Genomic DNA, 15,170 nt, shown 5'->3' on the forward strand with positions numbered 1-15,170 from the left:
CGCACAGAGCCACCAGCACAGCAGAAGAGGGAGCAGGGTGCAAAAGGCGAGCGGCCGTCCTCTAGACAGTACGCCTCCTTCTGCCCACCGCAGAAAGGGACCGAGCACACCAAAGCCAGCTCCAAGGAGTTCCCTGGTGTGGCAGTTCTTCAGACAATGTGCTGACGGCAAGACACGAGTGGTTTGCACGCTGTGCAATCAGAGCGTGAAGCAAGGCATAAACGTTCTCAACCCAAGCACAACCTGAATGATCAGGCACTTAAGTGCAAAGAACGAGCTGCAGTGGAATAGACATCTCAAATACCAAGAAAGGTCTCTGGCTCCTCCTGCTTCCTCTTCTGCTGCAGTCGCTGCCTCTTCATCCACCTCTGGAGTGACAGTGCCACCTGGCATCCCGTAAACAGATGATCTGCCAGCAACACCAACACCTGGGTCACCAAGCATCTCCACAATGTCCCACGCAAGTGTTCAGCTCTTCATATCCCAAACACTGGAGATGAAGAGAAAGTACCCCCCTACCCACCCGCGTTCCCTAGCCCTGAATGCCAGCATTTCAAAATTACTGGCATTTGAAATGCTGTCATTCCGTCTGGTGGAGACCGATAGTTTTAAAGGGCTTTTGGCGGTGGCTGTCCCACAGTATGTCGTGCCCAGCCGCCACTACTTTTCAAGGCGAGCCATCCCTTTCCTGCACAACCAAGTAGGGGACAAAATCAGGTGTGCACTGCGCAATGCCATCTGTGGCAAGGTGCACCTGACTACGGATATGTGGACCAGTAAGCACGGTCAGGGCCGTTATACTTCCATAACAGCACACTGAGTAAATGCAGTGGCAGCTGGGCCTGAGGCGGATATCAGTTTGGCGCATGTCCTTCCACCACCGACGATTGCAGGGCGCTTCAGCTTGCCTCCTGTTGCTTCCTCCTCCTACTCTGGTTCCTCATCCTCTACCAGCTCCTCATCTGGTCAGCGTAACACCTTAACCACCAACTTCAGCACAGCCAGGGGTTAACGACAGCAGGCAGTTTTAAAACTTATCTGTTTGGGGGACAAACCACACACCGCTCAGGAGCTGTGGACGGGCCTTGAACAACAGACCGATGAGTGGTTTGTGCCAGTCAGCCTCAAGCCCGGCCTGGTGGTGTGCGATGATGGGCAAAATCTCGTAGCAGCTATAGGACTAGCCGGTTTGACGCACATCCCTTGCCTGGCGCATGTGCTAAATTTGGTGGTACAGATATTCCTTAAAAATTACCCCGACATGTCAGAGCTGCTGCATAAAGTGTGGGCCGTCTGTGCGCGCTTTCAGCGTTCTCACCCTGCTGCTGCTAGCCTGTCAGTGCTGCAGCGCAACTTCGGCTTTCCTGCTCACCGCTTCATAGGCGACATGCCCACAAGGTGGAACTCCACCTTGCACATGCTGGCCAGATTGTGCGAGCAGCAGCAGGCGATAGTGGAGTTTCAGCTGCAGCACGCACGGGTGAGTTGCTTGGCAGAACAGCACCACTTAACCACCAATGACTGGGCCTCCATGCGAGACCTGTGTTCCTTGTTGCGCTGTTTCGAGTACTCCACCAACATGACCAGTGCCGATAACGCTGTTCTCAGCGTTACTATCCCATTTCTAAAAACGTTCCTGGTGATGATGGAAGAGGATGTGGCACAGGAGGAGGAGGATGAGGAGGAAAAGGGATCATTTCATAGGGTTTCCGGCCAGTCATTCCCAAATGGCTCCGAGGGTGGGTTACTGCACCCACAAACCCAAGGTACACAATTTTCCAGTCAGGGCACAGTTCTGGAGGAGGAGGTGGAGGATGAGGATATGCAGGAGGACGAACAATGGTGGAGGATGCGGACACCTGGATGTTCGGGTTCGGCAGGTTCGGCCGAACTTGAAAAAAAAATTCGGGTTCGGGATCCGAACTTGAACCCGAACCCGAACCCCATTGAAGTCAATGGGGACCCAGACTTTTGAGCACTAAAATGGCTGTAAAAGTGTCATGGAAAGAGCTAGAGGGCTGCAAAATATGTTTAAGAGCATGGCAAATGCTCTGCAAACAGATGTGGATAGGGAAATGAATTAAAAAAACATAAAAGACCTTAAAAAAAATAAAAATTAGGAATGATGTATTAGGAATAGGTTGAGGAGGCGGTGAATGGGTGGATGTGGCCGGCGGTCTAGGTGGAAGCGGCGGAGAAGAAGGAATAGGTAGCCAACACAGATGTGTGTTATTTAGCATTTTTACATAGGGGTATCCCTCAAAATATTGGGACATATAAAAAAAAAATTTAATAAGTGCACTTAAGTACAAGGATGGATGGTTGAGGCTGTTAGAACTGTCCATTCTGCACAAGGTACAGACAAGTCCTGAGGAATCCAAGCCTGGTTCATTTTAATGAACGTGAGCTTGTCCACGTTGGCTGTGGACAGACGGCTGCGTCTGTCTGTAATGATGCCTCCTGCCGTGCTAAATACACGTTCAGAGAGTACAGTGGCTGCAGGGCAGGCCAGCACCTCCAAGGCATACAGGGCAAGCTCTGGCCATGTGGACAATTTGGAGACCCAGAAGTTGAATGGGGCAGAACCATCAGTCAGTACGTGTAGTCTTGTGCACAGGTACTGTTCCACCATGTTTTTCAAATGCTGCCTCCTGCTAACACGCTCCATATCAGCCGTTGGGGCCGGTTGTTGCGGCGAGGTGACAAAGCTTCTCCACATGTCGGCCATGCTAACCCTGCCTTCTGAGGTGCTGGCGCTGACACAGCTGCGTTGGGGACCTCTTCCTCTTCCCCTGCCTTTGCCTTGTGCTTCCACTTGTCCCCCGGCGTCAGTCAGGAATGGTCTCAGGAGCGCGTCTACCAGCGTGTGCCTGTAGTCGCGCATCTTCCGATCACGTTCCAGTGAGGGAATTAAGGACGGCACATTTTCTTTGTAACGGGGATCCAGCAGGGTGGCCACCCAGTAGTCAACACTTGTTAAAATGTGGGCAACTCTGCAGTCTTTGCCAGGCACTGCAGCATGTAGTCGCTCATGTGTGCCAGGCTGCCCAGAGGTAAGGACAAGCTGTCCTCTGTGGGAGGCGTATCGTCTGCATCCTCAGTATCCCCCCAGCCACGCACCAATGATGGCCCCGAGCTGCTTTGGATGCCACTCCGCTGTGAACATGCTTCATCGCCATCCTCCTCCTCATCCTCCTCCTCTTCCAGTAGTGGGCCCTGGCTGGACAAATTTGTACCTGGCCTCTGCTGTTGCAAAAATCCTCTTTCTGAGCCACTTCTAAAAGATTAGCCTGAAAGTGTTATCCTCTTCCATAATCACCCTAAGGCCCCTTTCACACGGGCGAGTTTTCCGTGCGGGTGCGATGCGTGCGGTGAACGCATTGCACCCGCACTGAATCCTGACCCATTCATTTCTATGGGGCTGTGCACACGAGCGGTGATTTTCACGCATCACTTATGCGTTGCGTGAAAATCGCAGCATGCTCCTCTTTGTGCGTTTTTCACGTAACGCAGGCCCTATAGAAATGAATGGGGTTGCGTGAAAATCGCATGCATCCGCACGCAAGTGCGGATGCGGTGCGATTTTCACGCATGGGTTCTAGGTGACAGTCTATTCACTGTATTATTTTCCCTTATAACATGGTTATAAGGGAAAATAATAGCATTCTGAATACAGAATGCTTAGTATAATAGTGCTGGAAGGGTTAAAAATAATAAAAAAGTTAACTCACCTTCTCCTCTTGTTCGCGTAGAGGCCGGTCTGTTCTTTAGCTGTGGCTGAAGGACCTTTGATGACGTCAGATCACATGCTCCATCACCATGGTGATGGACCATGTGATTGGAGCATGTGATCTGACATCACCTCAGGTCATTCAGTCCACAGCTAAAGAACAGACCGGGATCTACGCTAACAAGAGGAGAAGGTGAGTTAACTTTTTTATTATTTTTAACCCTTCCAGCACTATTATACTAAGCATTCTGTAGTCAGAATGCTATTATTTTCCCTTATAACCATGTTATAAGGGAAAATAATACAATCTTCAGAACATCAATCCCAAGCCCGAACTTCTGTGAAGAAGTTCGGGTCTGGGTACCAAACATGCGTGATTTTTCTCACGCGAGTGCAAAACGCATTACAATGTTTTGCACTCGCGCGGAAAAATCGCGCATTTTCCCGCAACGCACCCGCCTCTTATCCGGGCAAAAAACATGACGCCCGTGTGAAAGAGGCCTAAGTGTTTTCTCAAGGATACATAGAAGTGGTATTGTAATGATGATAACGGCGTCATCGCCACTGGCCATGTTGGTGGAGTACTCTAAACAGCGCGACAGGGCACACAGGTCTCGCATGGAGGCCCAGTCATTGGTGGTGAAGTGGTGCTGTTCCGCAGTGCGACTCATCCGTGATTGCTGCAGCAGAGACTCCACTATGGCCTGCTGCTGCTCGCACAGTCTCTCCAGCATGTGCAAGGTGGAGTTCCACCTGGTGGGCACGTCGCATATGAGGCGGTGAGCGGGAAGGCCGAAGTTACGCTGTAGAGCAAACAGCCGAGCGGCAGCAGGATGAGAACGCCGGAAGCGCGCACACACGACCCGCACTTTATGCAGCAGCTCAGACATGTCAGTGTAGTTGTGAATGAATTTCTGCACGGGATGTGCGTCAAACCGGCTAGCCCTAGAGCTGCAAAGAGATTTCGCCCATTATCGCACACCACCAGGCCGGGCTTGAGGCTAACTGGCAGCAACCACTCGTCGGTCTGTTGTTCTATACCCCGCCACAACTCCTGCGCGGTGTGGGCCTGTCCCCCAAACACATTAGTTTCAGAATGGCCTGCTGACGTTTACCCCTGGCTGTGCTGAAGTTGGTGGTGAAGGTCTATAGTTGACCGGATAAGGAGGTAGTAAAAGAGGAGGAGGAAGCCGAGTAGGAAGAGGAGGCAACAGAAGGGAAAGAATGATGCCCTGCGATCCTTGACGGCGGAAGGACGTGCGCCATACAACTCTCCGCCTGGGGCCCAGCCGCCACTACTTTTACCCAGTGTGCAGTTAGGGAGATATAGCGTCCCTGGCCGTGCTTACTGGTCCACTTATCTGTGGTTAGGTGGACCTTGCCACAGATGGCATTGCGCAGTGCACACTTGATTTTATCCGATACTTGGTTGTGCAGGGAGGGCACGGCTCTCTTGGAGAAGTAGTGGCGGCAGGGAATGACATACTGTGGGACAGCAAGCGACATAAGCTGTTTGAGGCTGTCCGTTTCCACCAGACTGAATGACAGCATTTTAAAGGGCAGAAGTTTAGAAATGCTGGCATTCAGAGCCAGGGAGAGTGGGTGGCTAGGTGGGCATTTACGCTTTCTCTCAAAGGCTTGTGAGATGGAGAGCTGAACGCTTCCGTGTGACATGGTTGAGATGCTTGGTGACGGAGATGGTGTTGTTGGTGGCACATCCTCTGTTTGCTGGGCGGCAGGTGCCAACATTTCTCCAGAGGCGGAGAAAGAGGTCGAGGCAGCAGATGGGGCCTGAGCTCTTTCTTGGTTTTAAAGGTGCTTACTCCACTGCAGCCCGTGTCTCGCATGTAGATGCCTGGTCATGCAGGTTGTGCTAAGGTTCAGAACGTTAATGCCTCGCTTCAGGCTCTGATGGCACAGCGTGCAAACCACTCGGGTCTTGTCGTCAGCACATTGTGTGAAGAAGTGCCATGCCAGGGAACTCCTTGAAGCTGCCTTTGGTGTGCTCGGTCCCTGTTGACGATGGCCAGTAGCAGGCCAAATGTTTTGGCGACGGCTGCTCTGCTTTTGCACCCTGCTCCCGCTTTTGCTACGTTGTTGGCTCTTTCTCACCACTGCCTCTTCCTCCGAAAGTCAGTGGCACGACCTTCATTCCATGTGGGGTCTAGGACCTCATCGTCCCCTGCATCGTCTTCCACCCAGTCTTCTTCCCTGACGTCCTTTTTGGTCTGCACACTGCAGAAAGACGCAGCAGTTGGCACCTGTGTTTCGTCATCATCAGAGATGTCTTAAGTTGGAATTCCCATGTCCTCATCAGTGGTTGTGCGTCAGTGCATTCTATGTCTTCCACCCCTGGGGAAGGGCTAGGTGGATGCCCTTGGGAAACCCTGCCAGTAGAGTCTTCAAACAGCATAAGAGACTGCTGCATTACTTGAGGCTCAGACAGGTTCCCCGATATGCACGGGGGTGATGTGACAAACTGATGGGCATGGGTTTCAGCAGGCACCTGTGCGCTTTCTGTAGAAGACTGGGTGGGAGATAATGTGAACGTGCTGGATCCACTGTCGGCCACCCAGTTGACTAGCGCCTGTACTTGCTCAGGCCTTACCATCCTTAGAACGGCATTAGGCCAGACCAAATATCGCTGTAGATTCTGGCGGCTACTGGGACCTGAGGTAGTAGGTACAGTAGGATGTGTAGCTGTGGCAAAACGGCCACGTCCTCTCCCTGCACCAGAGGCTCCACCAACACCACGACCATGACCGCGTCCCTTATTAGATGTTTGCCTCATAGTTAACGTTTACAAAGCAAAGTAAAAAGTGGTTAAGTCTGTTAAAAAGAATTAACCGCCAATAAAAACCCTGATGTAGGGTATTGCACAATTATAATTTTTTTTAACTCTATATGACAGCGGTATTTGTGGCCTAAATGTTACACTCACTTATACACGTGTACTCCCAGATGTGCAGTATATCAGAGGCTTTTTTCACCCCAGTATACCAAAGCCGTATTTCTGGCCTAAATGTGACAGTCAGTTATGCTTGTCTAATCCTAGATGTGCAGTATATTAGAGGGGTTTTTCGCCCCAGTAACCAAAAAGCCGTATTTCTGGCCTAAATGTGAAACTTACTTATGCACGTCTTATTCCAGATGTGCAGTATATAAGAGTTTTTTTTCACCCCTTTAACCAAAAAGCTGTATTTCTGGCCTATATGTGACACTCACTAATGCAAGTCTTATCCCAGACGTGCAGTATATTAGAGTTTTCTTCACCCCAGTAACCAAAAAGCCATATTTCTGGCCTAAATGTGAGAGTCACTTATGCACGTGTAATCCCAGATGTCCAATATATTAGAGGGTTTTTTAACCACAGTATGCCAAAGCCGTATTTATGGCATAAATGTGACAATAACTTATGCATGTGTAATCCCAGATGTGCAGTATATTAGAGGGTTTTTTTCACCAAATTATGCCAAAGCTGTATTTATGGCCAAAATGTGAGAGTCACTTATGCATGCCTAATTCTAGATGTGCAGTATATTAGAGGGTTTTTTCACCCCAGTAACCAAAAAGCCATATTTCTGGCCTAAATGTGACAGTCAATTATGCTTGTCTAATCCCAGATGTGCAGTATATTAGAGGTTTTTTTTCACCCCAGTAAGCAAAAAGATGTATTTCTGGCCTAAATCTAACAGTCACTTATGCACGTGTAATCCCAGATATGCAGTATATTAAAGGGATTTTTCACCCCAGAAACAAAAAAGCCGTATTTCTGAAATAAATGTGACAGTCAATTATGCTTGTCTAATCCCAGATGTGCAGTATATTAGAGGGTTTTTTTCACCCCAGTAAGCAAAAAGATGTATTTCTGGCCTAAATCTAACAGTCACTTATGCACGTCTTATCCCAGATATGCAGTATATTAAAGGGATTTTTCACCCCAAAAACCAAAAAGCCGTATTTCTGGCCTAAATGTGACAATCACTTATGCATGTGTAATCCCAAATGTGCAGTATATTAGAGGGTTTTTTCACTCCAGTAACCAAAATGCCGTATTTCTGGCCTAAATGTGACAGTCGCTTATGCACGTGTAATCCCAGATGTGCAGTAAATTAGAGTTTTTTTTCACCACAGTATGCTAAAGTCATATTTCTGGCCAAAATGTGACACTCACTTATGCTTTTCTTATCCCAGATGTGCAGTATATTAGCGGGTCTTTTCACCCCAGTAAACAAAAAGCCATATTTCTGGCCTAAATGTGACACTCACTTACGCTTGTCTAATCCCAGATGTGCAGTATATTAGAGGGTTTTTTCACCACAGTAACAAAAAAGCCGTTTTTTTTGGCTCTAAATGTGACAGTCAATTATGCATGTGTAATCCCAGATGTGCAATATATTAGAGGATTTTTTCATCACATTATGCCAAAACCGTATTTCTGGCCTAAATGTGACAGTCACTTATGCATGTCTAATTCTAGATGTGCAGTATATTAGAGGGTTTTTTCACCCCAGTAACCAAAAAGCCGTATTTCTGTCCGAAATGTGACAGTCAATTATGCTTGTCTAATCCCAGATGTGCAGTATATTAGGTTTTTTTTTCACCCCAGTGAGCAAAATGATGTATTTCTGGCCTAAATCTAACAGTCACTTATGCACGTCTTATCCCAGATATGCAGTATATTAAAGTTTTTTTTCACCCCAGAAACCAAAAAGCCGTATTTCTGGCCTAAATCTGACAATCACTTATGCACGTGTAATCCCAGATGTGCAATATATTAGAGGGTTTTTTCACCCCAGTAAGCAAAAGATGTATTTCTGGCCTAAAAGTGACACTCACTTATGCACGTGTAATCTCAGATGTGCAGCATATTAGAGGATTTTTTCACCCCAGTAACCAAAAAGCTGCATTTCTGGCCAGAATGTGACAGTCACTTATGCAAGTGTAATCCCAGATATGCAATGTATTAGAGGGTTTTTTCACTCCAGTAACCAAAAAGTAGTATTTCTGGCCTAAATGTGACTCTCACTTATGCCAGGGTAATCCCAGATGTGCAGTATATTAGAGGATTTTTTCACCACAGTATGCCAAAACCGTATTTCTGGCCTAAATGTGACACTCACTTATGCATGTGTAATCCCAGATGTGCAATATATTAGAGGCTTTTTTCACCAAATTATGCCAAAGCCGTTTTTATGGCCAAAATGTGACTCTCACTTATGCATGTTTAATTCCAGATGTGCAGTATATTAGAGGGTTTTTTCACCCCAGAAACCAAAAAGCCACATTTCTGGCCTAAATGTGACAATTACTTATGCACGTGTAATCCCAGATGTGCAATATATTAGAGGGTTTTTTCACCCCAGTAAGCAAAAAGATGTATTTCTGGCCTAAAAGTGACACTCACTTATGCACGTGTAATCCCAGATGTGCAGTCTATTAGAGGGCTATTTCAACACAGAAACCAAAAAGCCATATTTCTGGCCTAAATGTGACTCTCACTTATGCATGTCTTATCCCAGATGTGCAGTATATCAGAGTTTTTTTCACCCCAGAAACCAAAAAGCTGTATTTCTCGCCTAAATGTGACAATCACTTATGCATGTGTAATCTCAGATGTGCAGTATATTAGAGGTTTTTTTCTGCCTAGTAAACAAAAAGCCCTATTTCTGGCCTAAATGTGACTCTCACTTATGCATGTCTTATCCCAGATGTGCAGTATATCATAGGTTTTTTCACCCCAGAAACCAAAAAGCCATATTTCTGGCCTAAATTAGACAATCACTTATGCATGTGTAATCTCAGATGTGCAGTATATTAGAGGGTTTTTTCTGCCCAGTAACCAAAAAGCCGTATTTCTGGCCTAAATGTGACAGTCACTTATTCACGTGTAATCCCAGATATGCAATATATTAGAGTGTTTTTTTCACCACAGTATGCCAAAGCCGTATTTCTGGCCTAAATGTGACACTTACTTATACACGTCTTATCCCAGATATGCAGTATATTAGAGGGTTTTTTCACCCCAGTGACCAAAAAGCCATATGTCTGGCCTAAATATGACAGTCACTTATGCATGTCTTATCCCAGATGTGCAATATATTAGAGGGTTTTTTCACCCCAGTAACCAAAAAGCCGTATATTTGGCCAAAATGTGACAGTCACTTATGCACGTGTAATCCCAGATATGCAATATATTAGAGGGTTTTTTCACCCCAGTAACCAAAAAGCAGTATTTCTGGCCTAAATGTGACAGTCACTTATGCACGTATAATCCCAGATATGCAATATATTAGAGTGTTTTTTCACCACAGTATGCCAAAGCCGTATTTCTGGCCAAAATGTAACACATACTTATACTTGTCTTATCCCAGATGTGCAGTATATTACAGGGTTTTTATACCCCAGTAACCAAAAAGCTGTATTTCTGGCCTAAATGTGACAGTCAATTAAGCACGTGTAATCCCAGATTTGCAATATATTAGAGGCTTTTTTCACCACAGTATGCCAAAGAAGTATTTCTGGCCTAAATCTGACTCTCACTTATGCATGTGTTATCCCAGATGTGCAGTATATTAGAGTTTTTTTTTCACCCCAGTAACCAAAAAGCTGTATTTCTGGCCTAAATTTGACAATAACTTATGCATGTGTAATCCCAGATATGCAGTATATTAGAGAGTTTTTTTCACCCCAGTAACCAAAAAGCCGTATTTCTGGCCTAAATGTGACAATCACTTATGCTTGTTTAATCCCAGATGTGCAGTATATTAAAGTTTTTTTTCACCCCAGTAACCAAAAAGCTGTATTTCTGGCCTAAGTTTGACAATAACTTATGCATGTGTAATCCCAGATATGCAGTATATTAGAGGGTTTTTTCACCCTAGTAACCAAAAAGCCGTATTTCTGGCCTAAATGTGACAATCACCTATGCTTGTTTAATCCCAGATGTGCAGTATATTAGAGTTTTTTTTCACCCCAGTAACCAAAAAGCTGTATTTCTGGCCTAAATTTGACAATAACTTATGTATGTGTAATCCCAGATGTGCAGTATATTAGAGGGTTTTTTCACCCCAGTAACCAAAATGCTGTATTTCTTGTCAAATTGTGAAAATCACTTATGCAAGGGTAATCCCAGATGTGCAGGATATGAGAGGATTTTTTCACCACAGTAACCAAAATGCAGTATTTCTGGCCAAAATGTGACAGTCAGTTATGCACGTGTAATCCCAGATATGCAATATATTAGAGGTCTTTTTTTACCACAGTATGCCAAAGCTGTATTTCTGGCCTCGCTTATACACGTCTTATCCCAGATATGCAGTATATTAGAGGGTTTTTTCACCCCAGTAACCAAAAAGCCATATTTCTGGCCAAAATATGACAGTCATTTATGCATGTCTTATCCCAGATGTGCAGTATATTAGAGGATTTTTTCACCACAGTAACCAAAAAAACGTATTTCTGGCCAAAATGTGACAGTCATTATGCACGTGTAATCCCAGATATGCAATATATTAGAGGCTTTTTTCACCACACTATGCCAAAGCGGTATTTCTGGCCTAAATATGATACTCACTTATGCACGTCTTATCCCAAATGTGCAGTATATTAGAGGGTTTTTTCACCCCAGTAAGCAAAAAGATGTATTTCTGGCCTAAATGTGACACTCACTTATGCATGTGTAATCCCAGATGCGCAGTATATTAGAGGGTTTTTTCATCGCAGTAACCAAAAAGCCGTATTTCTGGCCTAGATGTGACAGTCACTTATGCTTGTCTAATCCCAGATGTGCAGTATATTAGAGGGTTTTTTCACCCCAGAAAACAAAAAGTCATATTTCTGGCCTAAATGTGACAGTCACTTATGCTTTTCTAATCCCAGGTGTGCAGTATATTAGAGTTTTTCCACCCCAGTAACCAAAAAGCCGTATTTCTGGCCTAAATGTGACTCTCACTTATGCATGTCTTATCCCAGATGTGCAGTATATTAGAGGGTTTTTCCACCCTAGTAACCAAAAAGCCGTATTTCTGGCCTAAATGTGACACTCACTTATGCACATCTTATCCCAGATGTGCAGAATAAATTAGAGTGTTTTTTTAACCCCAGTAACACAAAAGCCGTATTTGTGGCCTCAATGTGACAGTCACTTATGCACTTGTAATCCCAGATGTGCAATATATTAGAGGCTTTTTTCACCACAGTATACCAAAGCCACATTTCTGGCCTAAATGTGATAATCACTTATGCACGTGTAATCCCAGATGTTCAGTATATTAGAGGGGTTTTTCACCCCAGAAAACAAAAAGTCGTATTTCTGGCCTAAATGTGACAGTCACTTATGCTTTTCTAATCCCAGGTGTGCAGTATATTAGAGAGTTTTTCCACCCCAGTAACCAAAAAGCCGTATTTCTGGCCTAAATGTGACTCTCACTTATGCATGTCTTATCCCAGATGTGCAGTATATTAGAGGGTTTTTCCACCCTAGTAACCAAAAAGCCGTATTTCTGGCCTAAATGTGACACTCACTTATGCACATCTTATCCCAGATGTGCAGAATAAATTAGAGTGTTTTTTTAACCCCAGTAACACAAAAGCCGTATTTGTGGCCTCAATGTGACAGTCACTTATGCACGTGTAATCCCAGATGTTCAGTATATTAGAGGGGTTTTTCACCCTAGTAACCAAAAAGCCGTATTTCTGGCCTAAATGTGACAATCACCTATGCTTGTTTAATCCCAGATGTGCAGTATATTAGAGTTTTTTTTCACCCCAGTAACCAAAAAGCTGTATTTCTGGCCTAAATTTGACAATAACTTATGTATGTGTAATCCCAGATGTGCAGTATATTAGAGGGTTTTTTCACCCCAGTAACCAAAATGCTGTATTTCTTGTCAAATTGTGAAAATCACTTATGCAAGGGTAATCCCAGATGTGCAGGATATGAGAGGATTTTTTCACCACAGTAACCAAAATGCCGTATTTCTGGCCAAAATGTGACAGTCAGTTATGCACGTGTAATCCCAGATATGCAATATATTAGAGGTCTTTTTTTACCACAGTATGCCAAAGCTGTATTTCTGGCCTAAATGTGACACTCGCTTATACACGTCTTATCCCAGATATGCAGTATATTAGAGGGTTTTTTCACCCCAGTAACCAAAAAGCCATATTTCTGGCCAAAATATGACAGTCATTTATGCATGTCTTATCCCAGATGTGCAGTATATTAGAGGATTTTTTCACCACAGTAACCAAAAAAACGTATTTCTGGCCAAAATGTGACAGTCATTATGCACGTGTAATCCCAGATATGCAATATATTAGAGGCTTTTTTCACCACACTATGCCAAAGCGGTATTTCTGGCCTAAATATGATACTCACTTATGCACGTCTTATCCCAAATGTGCAGTATATTAGAGGGTTTTTTCACCCCAGTAAGCAAAAAGATGTATTTCTGGCCTAAATGTGACACTCACTTATGCATGTGTAATCCCAGATGCGCAGTATATTAGAGGGTTTTTTCATCGCAGTAACCAAAAAGCCGTATTTCTGGCCTAGATGTGACAGTCACTTATGCTTGTCTAATCCCAGATGTGCAGTATATTAGAGGGTTTTTTCACCCCAGAAAACAAAAAGTCATATTTCTGGCCTAAATGTGACAGTCACTTATGCTTTTCTAATCCCAGGTGTGCAGTATATTAGAGTTTTTCCACCCCAGTAACCAAAAAGCCGTATTTCTGGCCTAAATGTGACTCTCACTTATGCATGTCTTATCCCAGATGTGCAGTATATTAGAGGGTTTTTCCACCCTAGTAACCAAAAAGCCGTATTTCTGGCCTAAATGTGACACTCACTTATGCACATCTTATCCCAGATGTGCAGAATAAATTAGAGTGTTTTTTTAACCCCAGTAACACAAAAGCCGTATTTGTGGCCTCAATGTGACAGTCACTTATGCACTTGTAATCCCAGATGTGCAATATATTAGAGGCTTTTTTCACCACAGTATACCAAAGCCACATTTCTGGCCTAAATGTGATAATCACTTATGCACGTGTAATCCCAGATGTTCAGTATATTAGAGGGGTTTTTCACCCCAGAAAACAAAAAGTCGTATTTCTGGCCTAAATGTGACAGTCACTTATGCTTTTCTAATCCCAGGTGTGCAGTATATTAGAGAGTTTTTCCACCCCAGTAACCAAAAAGCCGTATTTCTGGCCTAAATGTGACTCTCACTTATGCATGTCTTATCCCAGATGTGCAGTATATTAGAGGGTTTTTCCACCCTAGTAACCAAAAAGCCGTATTTCTGGCCTAAATGTGACACTCACTTATGCACATCTTATCCCAGATGTGCAGAATAAATTAGAGTGTTTTTTTAACCCCAGTAACACAAAAGCCGTATTTGTGGCCTCAATGTGACAGTCACTTATGCACGTGTAATCCCAGATGTTCAGTATATTAGAGGGGTTTTTCACCCTAGTAACCAAAAAGCCGTATTTCTGGCCTAAATGTGACAATCACCTATGCTTGTTTAATCCCAGATGTGCAGTATATTAGAGTTTTTTTTCACCCCAGTAACCAAAAAGCTGTATTTCTGGCCTAAATTTGACAATAACTTATGTATGTGTAATCCCAGATGTGCAGTATATTAGAGGGTTTTTTCACCCCAGTAACCAAAATGCTGTATTTCTTGTCAAATTGTGAAAATCACTTATGCAAGGGTAATCCCAGATGTGCAGGATATGAGAGGATTTTTTCACCACAGTAACCAAAATGCCGTATTTCTGGCCAAAATGTGACAGTCAGTTATGCACGTGTAATCCCAGATATGCAATATATTAGAGGTCTTTTTTTACCACAGTATGCCAAAGCTGTATTTCTGGCCTAAATGTGACACTCGCTTATACACGTCTTATCCCAGATATGCAGTATATTAGAGGGTTTTTTCACCCCAGTAACCAAAAAGCCATATTTCTGGCCAAAATATGACAGTCATTTATGCATGTCTTATCCCAGATGTGCAGTATATTAGAGGATTTTTTCACCACAGTAACCAAAAAAACGTATTTCTGGCCAAAATGTGACAGTCATTATGCACGTGTAATCCCAGATATGCAATATATTATAGGCTTTTTTCACCACACTATGCCAAAGCGGTATTTCTGGCCTAAATATGATACTCACTTATGCACGTCTTATCCCAAATGTGCAGTATATTAGAGGGTTTTTTCACCCCAGTAAGCAAAAAGATGTATTTCTGGCCTAAATGTGACACTCACTTATGCATGTGTAATCCCAGATGCGCAGTATATTAGAGGGTTTTTTCATCGCAGTAACCAAAAAGCCGTATTTCTGGCCTAGATGTGACAGTCACTTATGCTTGTCTAATCCCAGATGTGCAGTATATTAGAGGGTTTTTTCACCCCAGAAAACAAA

This window comes from Bufo gargarizans, chromosome 7, assembly GCF_014858855.1.
Source record: "Bufo gargarizans isolate SCDJY-AF-19 chromosome 7, ASM1485885v1, whole genome shotgun sequence".
NCBI classification, from domain to species: Eukaryota; Metazoa; Chordata; class Amphibia; order Anura; family Bufonidae; genus Bufo; species Bufo gargarizans.